The sequence below is a fragment of the Eulemur rufifrons genome, chromosome 20 (genome assembly GCF_041146395.1).
Source record: "Eulemur rufifrons isolate Redbay chromosome 20, OSU_ERuf_1, whole genome shotgun sequence".
In the NCBI taxonomy this organism is placed as follows: Eukaryota; Metazoa; Chordata; class Mammalia; order Primates; family Lemuridae; genus Eulemur; species Eulemur rufifrons.
The window spans coordinates 23,726,815-23,749,011 of record NC_091002.1 but is presented as its reverse complement, the minus strand read 5'-3'; the positions used below and the strand labels follow the sequence as shown (position 1 = coordinate 23,749,011).

The window sequence follows — 22,197 nt, the reverse complement described above, 5'->3', positions numbered from 1 at the left end:
ATTATACTTTAATAAAGCTGTTAGAAATAGAATGAACAAATAGTCCATCACTGTGTTGTTTGTAATAATAAAAAACTACAAACAAAATTTTTATTAATAGGGAATATTACACAGCAATTGAAATTGTGGTTGTATATCTATATTTATTGACATGGAAAAATGTCTACAGCATGTTACGTGAAAAAGCAGGCTACACAAGCTTGCGTGTTGTCATTATAGCTACATCTATTGAATATTTACTCTGTACCAGGCACTATATGAAACACTTAACAGGTATTATGTCATATATGCCCATAACAAACCTATAAGGATGGTGCTATTATTATCTGCATTTGGCAGATGAGGAATATGAGGTATGGAAACCTGGCTCAAGATTTGAAGCTCGAGGACGTTGGTACTTTGAGACAAGAGTCTGCCAACCTCCTCATTTGCTGGCAAATGAATAAACTCCACTTTCCTTCTCCTCAAATCACTTGTCCTCGTTCTTCTGATGCAGCCTTGGGGACAAGTGCTGAACTTTCAGTGACAGAATTCATTGAAAAAGCACTAATTAAAGAAGGAAAATGCCTGCCAATGAACTATTTGTAATATGAGGGAAAAAAGTGGAAACAACATAACTGATTCTGTGTGAAAGCATAAGCAGTTTTATTCTTATAATAGAAAATTAAGCAGATGTATCAACACTGATAAATTTCAAAACAATATTAATTTAAAAAATGTTATTTATGCAAATTTTTAAACACAGAATGATACTATGTGTTATTTATGAGTACATACATATGTGCATGATGTGTAAGAATCTGTATGGGGGCTGGGCGTGGTGGCTTACGCCTGTAATCCTAGCACTCTGGAAGGCCGAGGTGGGTGGATCACTCCAAGTCAGGAGTTCAAGACCAGCCTGAGCAAGAGTGAGACCCCGTCTCTACTAAAAATAGAAAGAAATTAGCTGGACAACTAAAAATATATACAGAAAAAATTAGCCGGTCATGGTGGCGCATGCCTGTAGTCCCAGCTACTTGGGAGGCTGAGGCAGGAGGATTGCTTGAGCCCAGGAGTTTGAGATTGCTGTGAGCTAGGCTGATGCCACGGCACTCTAGCCTGGGCAACAGAGTGAGACTCTGTCTCAAAAAAAAAAAAAAAAAAAAAAAATCTGTATGGGAATAATACACTCCAACTTCAGGAGAGTGAATATCCCTTTGGAAAGAGGTGAAGGGAGATGACATAAGGAGGCCTAAGTTTCAATTGTTTTGTGACATTTTTGTTTTCCTAAAGAAAGATCTAAACATAATACAGCAATATGAAAATATCTCTTAAATCTTAATAATAGGTATCGGGTGCATGTCATTTTATTCCTGCAATCTTCTATATGTTATTTTCATTCAAATGGACCAAAATACCTTAGATTTCTAAACTGTAATAATGTTTGAATATGAATGATTATTTGAGTATGTAAATTTTTGTTTTGAATACTCCCTGTGTTTATCAATAATAACACAGAGGAATATATGGAATATATAGACATATGTAATCAGCCCTTAAAATATTTTAAAAATCCTACTTGATGAGCTATATTCATTTAAAAGTTAATTACGGATAAATACTTCCTGTCCTAAAATTCTTTCCTTTAATGAGAGGTACATTTTTTACATTTATTTTAACATCAACTTAACTTTGCTTAATTCCTGGTTTTACAAAGCATTTTCACATATAAGAGACCAATCCCAATCCTCAGGGTGAGTTTGCAGGTAAGGTTTACTAGTGGTACACATTTTATTGTTAAACATGCAGAAATTCTGAGAAGTTAAATCACTTTCCCCAAATTAGTTGTTGAACTGGCATCCCATTCTTAATTACCAAATCTTATGATAAATCTTTCTACTTAAATATTAAAGAAGTCTTCAAAAGGTTTTTACAAAAAGATTTCAAACTCATAAACTGAGATTATAACCAAATTTGGCCGATTCCAGAGCCTAAATTCTGAACCTCTCACTATACTATTTCCCTACATGTAGTATGATGCTCCCTCTCTTCTTTTTTTTTAAGGGCATGTGTGGTATATATGCATAGAAGGAGAGTTTGCAAGAAATACATTTAAATGATTATATGGTTAGTGGTTAGTTATGGGTACTAGATTTCTAGTCATTCTCTTTCGCCTGAATTCTTATGTCTTGTCTGATTTTTTATAATGAGCATTGATTAAACATACTAATTTTTATAAGCAGAAGAAAAACAATAAAGCAAATTTCATTTGGGAGAATAAAAAGAATAGCATGGGCCGGGCGCGGTGGCTCATGCCTGTAATCCTAGCACTTTGGGAGGCCGAGGCGGTGGATCACTCAAGGTCAGGAGTTCGAGACCAGCTTGAGCAAGAGCGAGACCCCGTCTCTACTAAAAATAGAAAGACATTATATGGACAACTAAAAATCTATATAGAAAAAATTAGCCGGGCATAGTGGCGAATGCCTGTAGTCCCAGCTACTCGGGAGGCTGAGGCAGTAGGATCGCTTAAGCCGAGGAGTCTGAGGTTGCTGTGAGCTAAGCTGACGCCACGGCACTCACTCTAGCCTAGGCAACAAAGTGAGACTTTGTCTCAACAAAAAAAAAAAAAAAAAAAAAAAAAAGAATAGCATGGAGCTCTTCTTATGGAATGCTGTTTAAGAAGGAAGTCACTGGAATAATACTTCCTGGGTTTGAACCCCAGCTTCATCAATTTTATAGCTGTACTCTGGTTTTTCTTCAGATTATATAAATCTTTCACCTTTTACTTTTAATTTATTTGTCTATTTTTAGTAGAGATGGGGTCTTGCTTTTGCTAAGGCTGATCTCGAACTCCTGAGCTCAAGCAATCCTCCCACCTTGGCCTCCCAGAGTGCTAGGATTACAGGTGTGAGCCACCATGCCCAGCCATCTTTCACCTTTTACTAAAGAATTTTATAGCTGTAAAACCCTGGATGAGTTTTTTAACCTCTCAAATTCCAGCTTCCTCATCTGTAAAATAATAGCACCTAGAGTTGCTATGGGCATTAAATGAGATAAATCACATAAACTGTTTAGCACAAAGCCTGGCACAGAGTAAACTGTCAATCAAATTTAGTTATTATGTTGTTATTATCTTGAGTTCAACAAGCAAGCTGCCTGACATCTAACTTCTTAGTAAATCCCAAATCACTATCTTAAACACAGGATCTACTTAGAGAAAAGATTATATAGTCATGTATTGCACAACTACATTTTGGTCAATGATCGACCACATATACAAAGGTGGTCCTATACGATTATAATGGAGCTGAAAAATTCCTATTGCCTAGTGACGTCATAGCTGTTGATAACATCTTAGCACAATGCATTACTCATGTGTTTGTGGTGAGTATTCATGATGGTATAAACCTACTGTGCTACCGGTTGCATAAAAGTATAGTACATATAATTGTGTCCAGTACATAATGCTTGATAAGGATAATAAATGACTGTTACTGGTTTATGTATTTACCATACTTTTACATTATTTTAAAGTATACTGTTTCTACTTATATAAAAAAAAGTTTACCGTAAAAACATGTAAAACATGTATGCCATCTTATGCCAGCAGCAGCAGCCTCATACATCTCATGTTTACTGCATCTCTTGATTGCATCATTTTATCTTGTGCTTGATTTAATCTCATGTTGTTTTGTTCATCATGACTCCTAAGTGTACCAAATCTACAGGTAATGTTGCCAGTAAGAAGCCAGGTCAAGTGATTCACTTGGAATGAAACTGAAAGTGATTAAGGACTACCAAGGTCAAAAATCAGTGATGGCTATTGCTCACCAGTCAGACATGTCCCATTCCACCATAGCTAATGTTAAGTCTGGAGCCAAGAGAGAGACACATGAAGCCTCAGCTGTAGCAAAATGCCATTTATTTGGGCATCTGGGTGCAGATGGGTATAGGTCTAAAAGAGCATCCACCCACCATGAGAGAGGGAAAAGCCTTGGGTTTTACAGAAGGTTTTTCCGGAAGGACTAAAGCAACTGGGCCAGAACAGCTGCTGTAATAAATTCTTTTCAAACAACCAATTTCTGGGACCCCTGCATCAGTCTCATCCTGCAGAGATGGGGGGTTAGCTTGATCCTTATCATGGGGGATAGGAATGCCAGTGTTGCTGCAACTGTCTGTGATCAGAGTTAGATTTAAAACCTCTGGACTCTCCAGACCCCTGTGGCTATTGTTTCACAGGCTTTATGATCACAATCTGTTTTCCATTAACCGCATTTCATTCTTTTCGGGTTCCCACCCTGAACAAACCTAACAGCTACAATCTTGAAGAACAAGAACAAAGTGACCAAAACTGTTAAAGGATCTGCTTTGTTGAAGGCAACAAGATTAACAAAAATTCAACAAGAGTCTATATCAAATATGGAAAAACTTCTAATGACCTGGATTGAAGACCAGATACAGTAGCGTATCCCTCTCAGTACCATGATAATTATAGTCAAAGCAAAAAGTGTGTTTGTGATGTTGAAAGAAAAGGCTGGGGACATATTCAAGACAACTCTATGCTCCCAGGTTGCAGTCCTCAAATTTGGCCCAAATAAACTCTCTACTTAAATTTTAAAAAAGAAAAAGAAAAGACCCAACTAAGATGTTCAATTTACTGCTATCTCTGGGCGGTTTAAATGATTCAAGAATCATTATTCATTACACTACGTAACGTGAATGAGAGGTGAGTCTGCGAGTGCTGATGTGAAGGCAGCTGAAGAATTTTTAGAAACTCTAGATAAATTGATTGTGGAGGAAAATGACTTGCCAGAGCAAATCTTCAATTTGGATGCAATCTCCCTATTCTGGAAATGAATGCCTGAAAGGGCTTTCATCCATAAAGAGGCCAATAATGCCAGGTTTCAAGGCTTTTTTTTGTTGTTGTTGTTGAGACAGAGTCTCACTTTGTTGCCCAGGCTAGAGTGAGTGCCGTGGCATCAGCTTTAGCTCACAGCAACCTCAGACTCCTGGGCTTAAGCGATCCTACTGCCACAGCCTCCCGAGTAGCTGGGACTACAGGCATGTGCCACTATGCCCGGCTAATTTTTTCTATATAGATTTTTTTTTAGTTGTCCATATAATTTCTTTCTATTTTTAGTAGAGACGGGGGTCTCGCTCTTGCTCAGGCTGGTCTCGAACTCCTGACCTCGAGCGATCCACCCGCCTCGGCCTCCCAGAGTGCTAGGATTACAGGCATGAGCCACCTCGCCCGGCCTCAAGGCTTTTAAGAACAAGGTAACAGTGTTGCTTGGGGGCAATGGAGCAGGCTACAAATTGAAATTCTTTGTGATCTGAAACAATGAGAGTCTCAGGGCCTTCAAACATATAAAGAAGTACACATTGCCAGTGTATGACAGCAACAATAAGAAGCCTTGGATGACCCAGCTCCTCTTCCAAGATGTCCTCCCAAATTGCTATGCCAGTGAAATGGAGAAGTACTGTTAGGAGAATACCATACCTTTCGAGATTTTGGTTATTGTTGATTATGTTGATGATCTTTATCCCACTATCAGAGTGGTATTTCTGCCTCCAAACACCACCTCTTTGATCCAACCAACGGATCAAGAAGTTATAGCCATCTACTACCTGAGAAGGACCACTGCCGAGGCTATTGCAACAACTGAGAAAGACACTGATACAATTCTGGAAGGATTACAACATCTGTGACTGCATTAAAACCTTGTTTGGGCTTGGGGTGATGTCACCAAGAAGTGTATGAATGGCATCTGAAAGAAGACACCCAGGAGGTTTGTCCATGACTTCAAAGGATTTGCCAAGGATGAGAAGGCTGCAAAAATCAACAAGGCTGTGATTGAGATGGCCAACAACTTTAACCTGGGTGTGGATGAGGATGACATTGAGGAGCTGCTAGGAACTGACACTGAGGAACTGACTAATGAGGAGTTGTAGGAACTGGAACTGGAACTGGAACAGCTGAAGAAGAAGTAAGAGAAAAAAAGAACCTACAAGAAAAATCACCGTGAAGCATTTAGCAGAAGCTTTTTTAGACCTCAACCACCTCCTTAAAAACTTTGAAAACACAGACCCCAACACCAAAAGGTTTTAATTAATAGAGAAGAATGTTCATGATGCATTATCTGCTTACAAGCACATCTATGATTTTAAAAAAGAAACAAACCAAGCAAACCACCATGGACAAATTTCTGAAAAGAGTGCCGTCTCCTCAAGAAGAGCCTCAGGTGGATCCTTCAGAAGGTATTCCAGACAAAGGCATTGTTATCATGGGAGACAACAGCTCCGTGCATGTTATTGCCGCTGAAGAACTTCCAGTGGGACAAGATGTGCAGGAAGAAGACAATGATCTTGATGATACTGACCCCATGTAGGCCTAGGTTAATGTGTGTGTTTGTGTCTTAGTTTCTAACAAAAAGGTTTCAAAAGAAAAAAAAAAACTTTTAAAAATAAAAAAGCTTATAGAATCAGGATATAAAGAAAGAAAGTATTTGTGTACAGCTATATGATGTGTTCATATTTTAAGCTAAGCATTATGAGTCAAAAAGTTTTCAAAAATTAAAAAAGTTACAATAAGCTAAGGTTAATTCATGGAAGAAAGAAAAAATTTTTTATACATTGAGTGTAGCCTAAGTGTACAATGTTTTTAAAGTCTACAGTAGTGTACCCTAAAGTCTTAGACCTTCGCATTCACTCACCACTCATTCACTGACACACCCAGAGCAACTTCCAGCCTTGCCAGCTCCATTCAGGTAAGCACCCCCTATATAGGCATACCATTTATTTGTGGTTTTTTTTTTTGTTTTTTGTTTTTGTTTTTTTTTGAGACAGCCTTGCTCTGTCGTCTAGGATAGAGTGTAGTGGCATCATCATAGTTTACCGCAACCTCAAACTCCTGGGCTCAAGCCATCCTGCCTTAGCCTCTCAAGTAGCTGGGACTAGAAGTGCATGCCATCACACCTGGCTAATTTTTCTATGTTTTGTAGAGATGGGGTCTCCCTCATGCTCAGGTTGGTCTCACTCCTGGCCTTAAGCAATCCTGCTGCCTCAGCCTCCCAAAGTGCTGGAATTACAGGCGTGAGCCACTACGCCCAGATATTTTTATCTTTTATACCATATTTTTACTGTACCTTTTCTATGTTTAGATACACACTTACCATTGTATTACAATTGCCTACAGTATTCAGATCAGTAACATGCTGTACAGGTTTGTAGCCTAGGAGCAATATACCATAGGTGCATAGTAAGCTATAACATCTAGGTTTGTGTAAGTAGACTCTATGATGTTTGCACAAGGACAAAATCGCCTAATGACACATTTCTCAGAATATATCCCTGTCGTTAAGCAGCACATGACTGTATTTATAGCAGATGCTCTTTTGGTGAATGAAAAGGAAAAAATCAGTTAGGGAATAGTTAAAAAAAAAAAAATAAGGTCACATTCTGAGGTTCTGAGTAGACACGAATTTTGGGGAGGACATTATTCAACCATTGAATCTATAATTACTGGTTAATGCCTTTATTACTTTTAAGTAATGGTAAGTACAATAATGTAGATAAAAGGGAATTAAAAGGATCAGTTTGGGCATAGATTCTGCCACAAAACAGTATGTAGCAATGGGAAAAGCTCTTCATTTTTCTGGAACTTGGTTTTTTGTTCTATAACCTAAGGGAATTGGACTAAACAAAGCCTCTTTCAGTTCTTCAATTCCATGATTTCCAGATCATATATTCATTTATCCTTCACCATACATTAATTGGGCATCTCTGGGACCAGGTCCCACACTGGGACCTGGGGACACAGTGGTGGTGAATAAACATTTAAATGCATTCCCCCATGAAGCTTACACTCTAGAAGGAAAATAAAGGAATTGAAAAAAACTACACAAACAATTATAATTATGTTTACTTTAAGAAAGAAAAGTAAAGATTGCTATGAGAGTGTATAACAGGGATCCCTCACCTGGTCTGGGCAGTCAGATGTGTTATGAAGGCGACAACCAGGCAAAAACTACTTGAGGCTTATTCTGTAACAACTTGTGACTGTAGGAAGTCAAGTAATAAACAGTAGATTTGAATCACAGCACCCTCTGATATCTCCAATAAGTTTACAAGTTCAGAATACCCATGAAACCTAGTAGCAATATGTGTTCCTATTGTCTATTCTTCAGCACTGAATCTTTCAACAAATTATGAGGCGATTAGTTCTGTAAAAACAAGGAAATAGTTGTGGTAGAAGAGAGTGTCATATGGTCTGGGCCTCAGAAAGATGGCCCTTTATTTCACTTGTTCCTGAGGAGGCATGAAAACCTTTCCCTAAAGATTTTCCTTTCATATTGGAAATGTAATGTTTCTCTTACTGTCAGATTCAACTCAAACTCTCCAAACCCCCAGATTGCAGAGGCCAAAGGCAAGTACCTCAAACTCACTCCCATTGTTTCCTTCATAAAATCAGGCTGGGAAAAAAAAGAAAAAAAAAATCAGGTTGGGATCCCCACGGTGCCTCTGGAGTTCCTGGAATGGCAAGGGAGAATTCGGTAGAAATTAAAAGAGGGGAAGTTGGGGCAGGATTGGGATCCTCTGAGAGGGAGAGAAGAACCACTGCCAGTTCAACACTAGAAGGCTCATGTCTCAGCCCTGACTCTGGCCTTGACTTATAGTCTGACACCAAGGTCATTCTGAACACCTCTATTCCTATTTCTTCATTGAAATATTTCCTTGACCCATCTAAGAGGATGGGAGATGAGCTCCTTGAAATCAAGAACAAAATCTTCTTTCTACTTCTGTTTTCCCTATAGGATGAGCCCAGGGCTGCACACCTAGAAAGTATCCAACAACTACATTTCCCTCTATGTGGTATTAAGGGACAATTGAGAAGCAGTATAGGTGGGGTGTGGTGGCTCACGCCTGCAATCCTAGCACTCTGGGAGGCCGAGGCGGGAGGATTGCTTGAGCTCAGGAGTTCGAGACCAGCCTGAGCAAGAGCGAGACGCCGTCTCTACTGTAAGGTTTCTTTGAAGCAGCCGGCGCCAGAGAAAGACGAGCAGAGTTGAAAGGGATAAGTAAAGAGGCTTTATTGGAGCACTCCCGGGTGGGGGTAACAAGTCCCCGAGAGAGGGACCCGGGCGAGCCTCACAGTCCCATGAGTGGAACTAGAGAATCCGCCCCGCCCAGAAGTCTGAGTGGGTTTATATAGGTTCTTAGGACTGGGGGATGGGAGCTTCTTTGGCCGGGAGATGTCAGTGTGAGGAGTAAGGAATTTCTTTGTTTCAGCTTTGGGGTGGGTATTGAGGGATAGGAGGGACTTCGTCTTTTTTCATTAGGGAAGGGAGGGGTACCTGCCACCAGCCTTACATCTACTATAAAAAGAAAGAAATTAGCCAAACAACTAAAAATAGAAAAAAAATAGCCGGGCACGGTGGCGCATGCCTGTAGTCCCAGCTACCCGGGAGGCTGAGGCAGAAGAATCGCTTGAGCCCAGGATTTTGAGGTTGGTGTGAGCTAGGCTGACGTCACAGCACTCTACCCCAGGCAGGAGAGTGAGACTCTGTCTGAAAAAAAAAAAGAGAAGCAGTATAGTGAAATAGTTCAAAACAGGTCATTTAACTGCTCTTTGCCCATGTTTTCTCAACTGTTAGATAAAGATAATACCTATTCCATAAGGTCATTGTGAGCATTATATGAGATAAGCTATGTAAAGCACTTAGGACAGTGGCTGGCATATGGCAAGAAATCACTATTTGGTAACTGTCATTATTGTTACTGTTGGGCTAGACCATATTCAGATCATTTTAGAGGGTAAAACAGCTCGTTCAGTCATCCTTTGGTATCCAAGGAGGACTGGTTCCAGTACCCGAAAGGGTACCAAAATTCACTGATGCTTAAGTCCCTTACGTGATATAAAATCACATAGTATTTGCATATAACCTATGCACATCCTCCCATATACTTTAAATCATCTCTAAATTACGTATAATACCTAATACAATGTAAATAGTTATGCTATATTGTTATTTATTTGTATAATTTTTTATTGTTTTGTTGTTGTTATTATTATTTTTTTCTAATATGTTCCATCTGTGGGTGGTGGGACCTGCCAGTCTGGTGGTGACTATAATTCAGGATAATGAGATGATAACCTGAGTCTTGGACTGTTATTTATATCTGTTTAAATGACCATAACTTCATTTCTCCTTCACTTGGAGTAACGTTAAGAAAGGAAGGATTTACAAAGTAGTAAAGGAGTAAGCTCCTCCTTCTATAAGCTCCAGGAGGGCAGAGTTCTTGTCCAATTTGTTTCCTATTGTATCTCCAGTGCCCATGATGCCAGGCACAAAACAGATGCTCAACAAATATTTGTATTTGTCAAAATTGAATGAATTAATATTTTGGATGTCATTGAGAACCTAAATGTTTGCTTTATGTGATTTCAGACCTTTAGGAAAGCCAACCCAATCTAAAAAATGCTTCAGTTCATTGCCTGCCCTAGTGTTAGAAATATTCTCACTCAAGACCTACCTCTTTGGGTTAAGACTTTGTATCATCAAGAGGCTTTACAGAGATACTATAAATTCAATCATATTGCTAAGCAAAAAGGAAGGAAAGAAGGAAGAGAGGGAGGGACCTAAAAAGTGCTGGGGATTCCTCCATTGTTCTACTCAATAATCTTATGAGTGTGAAATGGAAGGTAGGCATCTGCTATTTTCTCAGGCCGTCTCAATTCTTATGTGAGCCTCTCTTGGAGCTGTGAATCTAGTGATTAAAGAATGCCTTTACAGCATGCTTCCTAAATGCAAGCCAGTTTCTTAATCTGGTGCTCAACTGGAGTAACAGCAATCTGTTCCAACACTGATAGTAAATATTCAACATGGCATTTTCCTAAGGGATTTCAAGAGCAATTTTAACTATAAGCAATTTCACCATATATACTGAATTTAGAATGTAACTTCAGGTTAAAATATGCCTTCACTATATCCATTAAGCTATTGTTACCCATTAGACTTGTGTGTATATGTCTGTATATTCTAGAACTAAAGACGGATGAGAGCTAGTTTATAGTCTCAGTAAAAAAAGAACTAATCCATTTGAGAATTATGTTTATATCTAAATTTACACTGTGGTTATTAATCATTTAAATGAGATTTTCTGCCTTGGTTATAATTTTTAGTAAGTGAATTTGTTTTGATACTATATTATATTTTGTTTTAGTTTCTCCATTCAACAAATTGAGCACCTGCTAATACCAGGCATAGTGCTGGATACTTTCCCACATGTTATTTCCTTTAATAACAATGGCCACAGAAGTTTTTGTGAAAATCTGCTTCCTCCATTGAGGATCAATGAGGGACCCAGATCATGGGTGGGGCAAGGTAAAGTGTGAAATCTGCAAACATTGGGAGGGAAACAGTGTAAATCGGTGTCAAGATAGAGAATGAGAGGTCTGGGCCGGGTGCAGTGGCTCACGCCTGTAATCCTAACACTCTGGAAGGCTGAGGCAGGAGGATTGCTTGAGCTCAGCAGTTTTCTATTCCTGAGAAACTTCACTTAGGATGATGATCTCTAATTCCATCCATATTACTGCAAAAGACATGATTTCAATCCTTTTCACAGCTGAGTAGTACTACATGGTATGTATGTATGTGTGTGTGTGTATGTGTATGTGTATATATATATATATATATATACACATACACATACACACACACACATACCATATTTTCTATATGCACTCATTAATTGATGGGCACCTGGATTGAGTCCACATTTTTGCAATTGTGAATTGTGCTTCAATAAACATTTGAGTGCAGGTGTGTTTTTGATAAAATGACTTCTTTTCCTTTGGGTAGATACCCAGTAGTGGGATTGCTGGATCTAATGGTAGGTCTACTTTTAGTTCTTTGAGAAATCTCCATACTGCTTTCCATAGAGGTTGTACTAATTTGCAGTCCCACCAGCAGTATATAAGTGTTCCTTTCTCTCTGAATCTATTGTTTTTTGACTTTTTAATAATGGCCATTCTGACAGGGGTAAGATGGTATCTCATTGTAATTTTAATTTGCATTTCTCTGATGATTAGTGATGTTGAGCATTTTTTCATATGTTTTTTAGCCATCTGTCCATATTCTTTTGAAAGAATATTTCTCTATCTCTATTTGTGTGTTTTGCCCACTTTTTGATGGGGTTGTTTCCTTCTTGGGTTGAGTGTTTTTATTATGAAACGGTGTTGGATTTTGTCAAATGCTTTTTTTGCATCACTTGAGAGAATCTGGATATAGGATTCTTGGTTGCCAGTTTTTTTCTTTTTCTTTCCTTTTTTTAGCATGAAAATGAGGTTTATTGAGGAGAGAAAGATAGGATTATAGAGGAATAGTAAGATACAGGTTTACAGAGTGAGAGCAAGATACATTTGCCACAGATGACAAATGGACCCCTTGTCATGACAAAATGCCAATAGTTTTTTTCTTTCAACATTTTGAATGGAAGCCCTCTGGCCTCCAAAGTTTCTGATGAGAAATCTGCTGATAATATTATGAAAGATTCCTTGTATGTGATGAGTCACCACTTCTCTCTTGCTGTTTCCGAGATTCTCTCTTTGTTTTTGGCTTTCAAAAGTTTGATTACAATGTGTCTTTGTGTGGGTCCGTTTGTGTTCATCTTACTGGGAATTCAATTGTGTTAGGTAGATAAGGAGGGATTCCAGGTCTCCTAGGGATGAAAGTGGGCATCTTGCCTTGGTCCAATTGCCCCACCTGGGAAGAAGGACAAGGGTGGGCCTCAGGCCCCCATCTTGGTCCTGCCCCACCTTAATCCTTTCCCAAGCAACTTCCATACCTGGGTTAGGAGGGAACACCCTACGAATCTGCCAATCAGCACTTAGCACACCAATTGCAAAAGAATGCAGAAAACTCTCTAGCCCATGGGCCAAGCAGCATAGGTATGGTAGAGTCTGGAAAGTGATCTAAAACAACCCATATGCGTAGTAAGACTCAGGTCATGCAACTCCCAACTGTCCAATCAAAGTGGTTCCATGGTGACCTCTGAACCACAAGGGAGATGAGGCACTATAAAACAAGATGTATACCATAACCAGGCCCTTTTTGCCATTCCTTTTACTCTGCCTTTGCTGCAACAATGGATCCGGTCATCATCTGTGGTGTATGTACCCCACTCTGTAAACCTATATCTTGCTCTTGCTCTATAATCCTATCTTTCTCTCCTCAGTAAAGCTCTTATTTGTGTTTGCCTTACTTTGGTGCATCTGGTCATTCTTTGGCCATGAGCATGCCAGGAACTGATATTTCAGACTGATACCTGACAATTGGGCTTCCTACATGTTTATATTCAAGTCTTTCATTAAACTTTGGATGTTTTCCGCCATTATTTCTTCAAATATGCTCTCTGTCCTTTTCCCTCTCTCTTCTCCTGAGATTCCCAGGCATCTGGGACCGTGACTATGTTGTTCTACTTGATGGTGTTCCACATGTCACATAGTTTTGTTCACTTTTCTTCAATCTCTTTTATGTTCCTCAGACTTCTATCTTCAAGTTCACTGATTCTTTCTTCTGCCTGCTCAGATCTGCCTTTGAATTCCTCTAGTGCATTTTTTATTTTAGTTATTGTACTTTATAGCTCCAGCATTTCTCTTTGGTTTCTTTTTAGGTTTTCCATCTCTTTATTGATATTTCCTTTTTGTTCATACATTGTTTCCTTGACTCTCTCCACATCTTCCTTTAGTTCTTTGAGCATCTTTAAGACAATTGTTTTAATGTCTTTGTGTAGTGATCTGCCACCAGGTCTTTTACAGGGACAGTTTTTGTTGATTTATTTACTTCCTTTGAATCGCCATATTTTCCTGTTTCTTTGTATGACGTGTGATTTTTTTGTTGAAAACTGGACATTTGCATCGAATAATATGGTAACTCTGGAAATCAGGTTCTCTCCCTTCCTTGGGCTTTGCTTTGTTATTGTTAGGGTTTTTTTGTTTGTTTTGTTTTGTTGATTGTTGTAGGCTATCTCTGTGCCAAGAATCAGCCTGTGGGAAAGTCTTCTCAGGTCTTTCCTGAGCCTGCGCCTTCCCTTGGGCATGTGTAGTCACTTTCTAATTTTCCCTATATATGTAGTTATTTTCAAATGCCCTCATCTTTAATGCCTCCCAAAGGGGAAAAATAGAAAAAATGAAGGGAAGAAAAAGTGAAGGGCACTCTTTAAATCCCCTGGAGGTCACTTCAGCAGGAGGGGTAGGGGCTTGCAACAATGGGGAAGGAGCAACAACAATGGCCCTGGCCTCTTTGTCCTTACCTAAGTGATCAGCAGCAGTAGCGATCAGAGCAAGATCCTTTTTGCCCACCCTGGCTCCCAGAAGTTTTGTGTAAGCTGCTCCAGGAGCATGTGCACAGCTGCCTGCCATGATGAGGCTGGGATTGGGGGATGGGTAGCTGCTTCTGTGCTAATTGCTGAACTTGACTGAAATTAACCTCAGTTTACCATCCAAGCCTTCCCCTGGAAGTTGCAGCCTTCAATAGACTACAGAGTTCCAAAATAGTTACAGATTCTTGCCAGTGTGATTTTTATCTAGGTAAGGAGACAGATTCCTGATGCTTCCTACTCTGTCATCTTCCCAGATTCCTCTCCTGGCTAATTCCTTTTAAGGAAGTAATTTTTGATTGTTCACTTACATACCATTGCTCTATACTTGAGCATAATTATATTTTAGGGGTATAAGCCCCAATTAGCACCTGAGCCAAGGCTTTCTCTAGAAACTTTGATGTTTTTTCTGCTTTCTTTCCTTCATTTTTCTTTTCCACTTCACTCAACCCCCATTGCCCATCCCATCACCCAATATTCATCAGACTCAGGATGTTGCTCTTCTTCTGCCAACCTCATATTCAAATTCCTTATCTATCCAAAGTGCTTAGTTGTGGGTCATATAATGAATTAAAATTGGCCGGGTGTGATGGCTCACACCTATAATCCTAGCACTCTGGGAGGCCGAGGCAGGAGGATCGCTCGAGGTCAGGAGTTCGAGACCAGCCTGAGCAAGAGCGAGACCCGGTCTCTACTAAAAATAGAAAGAAATTATCTGGACAGCGAAAAATATATACAGAGAAAAATTAGCCGGGCATGGTGGCACATGCCTATAGTCACAGCTACTTGGGAGGCTGAGGCAAAAGGATTGCTTAAGCCCAGGAGTTTGAGGTTGCTGTGAGCTTGATGCCATGGCACTCTAGCCCGGGCAACAGAGCGAGACTCTGTCTCAAAAAAAAAAAAAAAAGAATTAAAATTTAGAAAACATTCACATTTGTGGAATGCTTCACAGTTTTCAAGGTGTCTACATCATCTTATCTGATCTTCTTTTCAGCCCAGTGTGGTAAGTAGATGAGATTGTGGGGTTCAGACAGTTTATGTGACTTGCCCAAGATCACAGAGAGAAAATAACAAAGCCTAAATTGGAATCCAAGTCTCCTGACTCCTTATTTATTTGTCTTTCCAGTTGTCTTCATCTCTACGAACCACCAGAAAGAAATTGGTTTCTAGAAATAAGGATAAACAGACAAATGCTTGCTGCAGAGCTCTGTTTTAACTTACTTTCTTCTGGAGAGTCTCTGAGCTTCACTTCATCCAGAGGGTAATAAATTGTGACTGCTGAAGTTAAATTAAAATGTAGAGGTGAATCTCTAAATTGAAAACATTTTATTTTGGAAGGAAGAACTGCAATTTGGGGCATACACATAGACCAGGCAGTCTTCAGTATGTCTAAGGAATGGAGAGAATATTGGGAGTTTTATTACAAAGAGAAATGTTATGTATTGTCATGAAAGAAAGCTCATTGGCACTAGGGAAGCTTTTGGGAGCTGGCAAGCTCTGACTGGTGAGTTATGGTGGTAGGTATAACTAGTCTTAGAGTCACAGCAGGTCATTTCAGCAGCTACTAGGTAAAATTGGTTTTAGGATTACAGCAGGGCTTTTCAGCACTTAGGCTTGTAGAAAATTTAATTCTTGGAGCAGATGCTTTGTGCCCTGAGTCCTTCTTTCCCCCAGCCCCTTGACTCTGATTTAGTTGAGTGTGACAAGAATGACTCAATTTGTATAATCAGCTTTCACATGACCTTGCAAATTCTTTTCTTTTTTTTTTTCTTTTTTCCCCACTCATACCTGCAGTGAGGAATGACCTTGTATATTTTAGTTGATTCAAGGAAAAACCAAATGAGTAAGAAGAGGAGAGCTACATCCTAACAGGTTATGGAGTCAGCAGCGAGAAGCCCCTTGAACTGGTGAAAATCTAAATAGAAATCTGAAAATTCTAAGACCAATATTTCCAAAAAAAATTTCCAAAGAGATTTTACTAATAAGACAGGCTGGGACTTAGGAATCTGCCCATCTGAGATTTAACTTCTCCACCAACTGCTCCTTAACTCACAAAGAATTTCTTTTCTTTTCTTTTTTTTTTTGAGACAGAGTCTTACTCTGTTGCCAGGGTGAGTGCCCTGGTGTCTGCCTAGCTCACAGCAACCTCAAACTCCTGGGCTCAGGTAATCCTCCTGCCTTAGCCTCTGAAGTAGCTGGGACTACAGGTACATGCCATGATGTCCAGCTAATTTTTATATTTTTAGTAGAGACAGGGTCTCGCTCTTGCTCGGGCTGGTCTCAAACTCCTGAGCTCAAGCTTTTCTCCCCACCTTGGCCTCTCAGAGTGCTAGGATTATAGACATGAGTCTCCACGCCCAGCCAACACAAAGAATTTCTGAGTAAAACCCTTCTTTGGAAGGATTTGGTTTTTTATGTTAACTCATTAGGCCAAAGTTTCATTCTGTCTCCTGGGATCCATTCTGAATTGAATTCTCATTAAACTCTGCCCATGCAGTATTCTCAGCAGAACCACTTCCCTACTAATCCCTTTTAACCTCAGTGTCAACATCAATTCCAATTCCAAAGTCTAGGGAGAAATATAGGGAGATCAGACCACAAGACTTGTGGCAACCGGGATGAATATGAAAGCAGGAGTTTTGCTTGGTGGAAAGCAAAGAGATGAGATGGGGAAGTCAACTGCTGGGAGCTCCTGTTGTCTTTAAAAAATCTCACAGCAACACGCCTTGCCTCTACTACCCAAGGACAGGAAAGACGCTCTGCTCTGGCTGCCGCCCTTAAAGAGGCTGATAAAGGGCATAGTCACTTGCACTGTAAGTAGAAGGAAACAACTTTCTTTTTTTCTTCTGCCTACAGAGATTTTATTTCCTTCTCTGAGTTTAAGGTTCAAATGACCTGGGTTGCTAGAGATCTCCTCTGTAAAATAAAGGATACCCTTGACTTTTGCTTCTTTTATAAAACCTACTCTCCTGATCCTGCTTACTGCTGCTTTTCAGCTAATGAAACATTTCCTCTTTTCATCGTGAGTCTTCTTGCCTGTGAGATGGAGTGAATGACTTTTGTAGTATGATTGGTTGTTTTCTTGTTCTTAACTTTGAAATTACAGACAAGCAGCAAATCTCCTCTGCTATAAGATGAAAAATGAAGTGCCTTGGCTCTTTGGGGGAAGCATATAAGTTTAGGTCGCAACTTTAATCTGCTTCTAGAATGAGTGAAGCTGCTGCTACTTAGGAAAGTTTAAAACTTGACAGTCATCCCATTTTCTTGGAAAGTTAAATAGATTTACTCGATTCACTTTTATGGGTCAGGGCAGTTAAGAGTTTAGTGTAAAGGAAGCAATCAATCTTTTGCTAACTAGTGGCTTCTTATTTCTCTTTACCATGCTTTTTCTACTTCCTAGCAGTAAAAAATAAAAATAAATTATCCTAAGATAGAAGCAGTCCTAAATATCAACCTTGACCCCAGAGTCACATTTTTAGCGCTTCTTTAAATGTCTTTGGAAATTTGTTTGTAGTATCAGATTTTTAATGACTCTCACAGAACAAAATTTAAGATTTGAAGATCAGTCTGCATATGTAATATTGGTTCATTTCTTTTTCATTTATTTTCAACACAGGGTCTCACTCTGTTGCCCAAGCTGGAGTGCAGTGGTGCAATCACAGCTCACTGCAGCCTCCAATTCCTGGCCTCAAGTGATCCTCCCACCTATGACTCCCAAAGCACTAGGATTACAGGCTTGAGGCACTGCTCTTGGCCCCTTACCTCAGTTTTTAAACACATTGACATAAATTTTTTAAATTTGATTTCTTATCCCTGATACATCTATAGTTATGTTCCCTTTTACGTTCCTAATATTATTTATTTGTTCTTCTCTCTTGATCAGTCTTATCAAAGATTCATCAATCACATTGGTCTTTTTTTTTTTTTTTTTTTTTGAGACAGAGTCTTGCTCTGTCACCCTGGGTAGAGTGCAGTGGCATCATTGTAGTATTGTAGCTCAAACTCCTAGACTCAAGCTATCCCCTTGCCTTAGCCTCGCGAGTAGCTGGAACTACAGGCACTTGCCACAACACCTGGATAATTTTTCTATTTTTAGAAGAGACTGGGCCTCACTCTTGCTCAGGCTGGTCTTAAACTCCTGAGCTCAAGGAATCCTCCCGCCTCGGACTCCCAGAGTGCTAGGATTATAGGCATGAGCCACCACTCCTTGTCCACATTGGTCATTTCTAAGAACTAAGCCTCCCTGGTGGTCTAGTGGTTAGGATTCGGTGCTCTCTCATTTCTAAGAACTAGCTTTTGGTTTTGTTGATTTTTTCCTTTTTTTTTTTTTTTTTTTTGAGATAAGGTCTCACTCTGTTGCTCAGGCTGGAGTGCAGTGATGCAATCATAGCTCACTGCAGTATCTAACTCCTAGACTCAAGTGATCCTCCCACCTCAGCCTCCTGAGTAGCTGGGACTACAGGTGCATGCCACAACACTTGGATGACTTATTTATTTAACTTTTTGTAGAGCTGACATCTAACTATGTTGCCCATGCTGTTCTTGAACTTCTATCCTCAAGCAATCCTCCCACCTCAGCCTCCCAAAGTGCTGGAATTACAAGTGTGAGCCACTGTACCCAGCCCTCTTTCCCATTTATAAAAAATCATGTGCCCAAACTCTCTAGACAGAGCACTGCCTTAGATTTTGAGTGTGGGGTTTTCTCTGTGGAGGGGAACTGGAAAAGGTGATAAATGGAATAGTAGAGGAGGAAGGTAAAATGTGACGAGCATGCAAGAACAGGTTACCATGGCCTCATTTCATATTTATTAGAGCGGAAACAGCCAAAATTCCATTTATCACCACCCTTCCTTTTCTTTTCTTTTCTTTTCTTTTTTTTTTTTTTAAGGCTGGTCAAGTGGAGCAGTGGGAGTGGAGCCTTCCTTTTCTTTTCTAAGTGTTTGATTTTTCAGAATGGATGCCCTTTTTGACACATTTTAATGCCCATTAAAAAAAACCTCAGGTTGTTTTCGATTATGGGTGAATTTGCTCTACTTCAGTGACATTGGATATTTGTTCCATTGTTTCCTTTGGAAAGGCTCAAGGAGGCTAAATAGATGGCATATTGGAATCATTTTTTTATTTTCTTTGGTTATTTTGGGGGCCTTAGTGGGATCAAGAAATTTTGACCCACTCCAAAAAATACTTTCATAGGTGTCTATCTCAAAACCTTTTCTACTTTCTCCAAACAGAACTAATTCATACATATTCTTAAGGTTTATTTTGCTGTATTTCATTGGTACTGACTTGATCCTTTTCTGCAGAAAATTTCATCTGACGTTAAAGCCCCTTCTCTTCTTTCTGCTGTAAATTTGTTGAGAGCTGTCACAGACCATCAGCTCGGCTTGGGCTATGCTTAGTGAGTGCTTATGCAGAATGCACTCCAAGTAAAAGGAATTCAGAAATCAAAAGACAGCATGATTACTAGGGCAAAGAAAAGGAAGAGAAGTGGTTTCTGAAGAACAAAAACAAAATCAATATAGTACCCAGCAAGGTCTTTGTTGAGTGAAAGATAAAACAAGCTGAAAGGAATGATGTCAGGAGATTTAAAGTAATCATTTAGGCAGGGCACGGTGGCTCATACCTGTAATCTTAGCATTTTGGGATGCTGAGCTGGGAGGATTGCTTGAGGCCAGGGGTTCGAGACTAGCCTGGGCAACATAGCGAGACACCATCTCTACAAAAAATTTTTAAAAATTAGCCAGGTGTGGTGCCATGCACCTATAGTCCCAGCTACTCAGAAGGCTAAGGAAGGAGGATCATGTGAGCCTAGGAGTTCGAGGCTGCAGTGAGCAATGATGACACCACTGCACTATAGCCCAGGCAACAGAGTGAGGCCCTGTCTTAAAAAAAAGAAAGAAAGAAAGACAAGAAGAAAAAAAAATCATTTAGCAGTTTCCACCAACATTGTATTCCTTATACACTGTGGGAATGACTATCTGGGAAGCCTGGACTCTGACCCCTGTTTCAATGGAACAGGGAGACAGATTTCATACTGACAAGCAGCTACTTGAATGATTCTTTTCCTTTTGTTTCTTGAGAAGAGATGTAGCCTCAAGCCTTCTTTCAAATTCTAACTTAGGGCCTTTTAGGTAGAGCCTGGGACTGCCATATGGTTCTTGGTCTCAGAATGGTCCTGAAGCAGGCTATCTACGTAAAACCAAAACCACTCATTAAAATATTATTCAATTTGGCATCTCTTAGGCATAAGAATTAGATGAGCCAATAATTCAGTCACAATAGTCAAATCAGTCTATGTGTACAGATACAGCCCAAGAGATCAAATAATTTTAGTGTTGCTTCAGGTACGATGGTGTACACTTATAATCCCAGCTACTCCGAAGGCTGAGGTGGGAGAATCACTTGAGACCAGGAGTTTGAGACCAGCCTAGGCAACATAAACCAAAAAAAAAAAAAAAAAAAATTTGTGTTGTTAAAATATTCTGATTCTTGTTTAAACGGTAAGGAAAAGGGTATTCAAGACTATTGCACTAGGGATATTGAAACAGGGGAGAGATTTCATGCTCAACTCTAACACAGCAAAGGCAACTGGGGATTTATAGCCAAAGATCAGAGTGAGGGAGTCAGGAAATGGAAAATTGCTAAGAGGCGACATCAAGGGGGATTCTTGCTAAAGGCAGGTCAAGGATTTGTACTGTGCATCAAAGGTGAGGGTTGAGGAACTTGATTAGATACCAAGGGTGCGAGGATTCTTGCTAAAACTGGGCTAAGCAGGCCAAAGATAGGACCAGGGGCCAAATTCAAGTACTAGTTGAGAATAAAGCTCAGAGACACCTAACTAAAGTTTGGTCAAGGAGAGTCTTTGTCAGCATCCACAAGCTTTCTTCTCTTCCCCTCCATTCTTTCCCATCCTGTTAGCCCAACCCCACCAGCTGCAAAAGAGAGATCTCCACTTCCCTATGTCAGCCTCTTCCCTCATTACTTCTCAGACACCCTCCTTACTGGAAAATGGAGACCGCCAGACTCTGAGGACTCCACTCTTGGAAATCTCAAGACGCAAGAGCTCTGAACCATAATTGACTTTTCAAAGGCCGTGATCTGCCAGACACAGAGACCAGACCAGAGTACAATTTACTTCTTTTTTTTTTTCCTTTTTTGATATTGTGAGAATATTTTTAAGTATAGAAAATTTCATGTCACCTCCACCCAGAATTGTCCTTATTTATCACCATGTTTGCTTCACCTTTTTTATTTTTAAAAAATTACAGATAAAGTTGAAGTTCCCTTTACTGTTCAACTCCAATCCCCACAACTCTTCTATGTCTTTCTTTCCCTTGTACTTATCTTTCTTTCTCCTCTCTCTTTTCCTTTTCTGTCTATTTTATTCTCCTGTCTTTAATTCTAAAATCTAGTGAGTTTAACATTTTATATGCCCCGTTCCTAAATAGTATTTTTAGGAAAGACTAATTTAAGTTGATATTTACTTTACATGGCTCTTGATTACTTGTGGGGCTTTTGATATACCTGGTCCTCAACTGAAACAGTTTTCTGTCCTATTGTATAAGTTGTGATTATTATGTTATGTGATGCTTTTTCTTGTATTACTTTTAAATTGCCTCTGAAAGTATGTCTAGAATTCAAAAGATATTTTAAGGAAATTGAAACATTAGAATGAATTTAAGGCCTCTCAGTGTTACAAATTCAAGGAAAAACACTGAACTGACTGTATCAATTCTAGTTATGTCAGCCAAAAATTAAAATCATTTTTAAATTATAAAATCACATGACTTAGACCGCAGTTCAATTTTTACCAAAAACATTACTATCCTTACCAGAGTT

The 22,197-nt window shown here is 39.5% G+C and overlaps 1 pseudogene; it reads left to right on the top strand.

Annotated features, from left to right (window-relative positions):
• The first annotated feature begins 6,173 nt into the window (after window positions 1–6,173).
• The window catches only part of LOC138400701 (ribosome biogenesis protein BRX1 homolog), a 32,253-nt pseudogene continuing 16,229 nt past the window's right edge, over window positions 6,174–22,197 (top strand).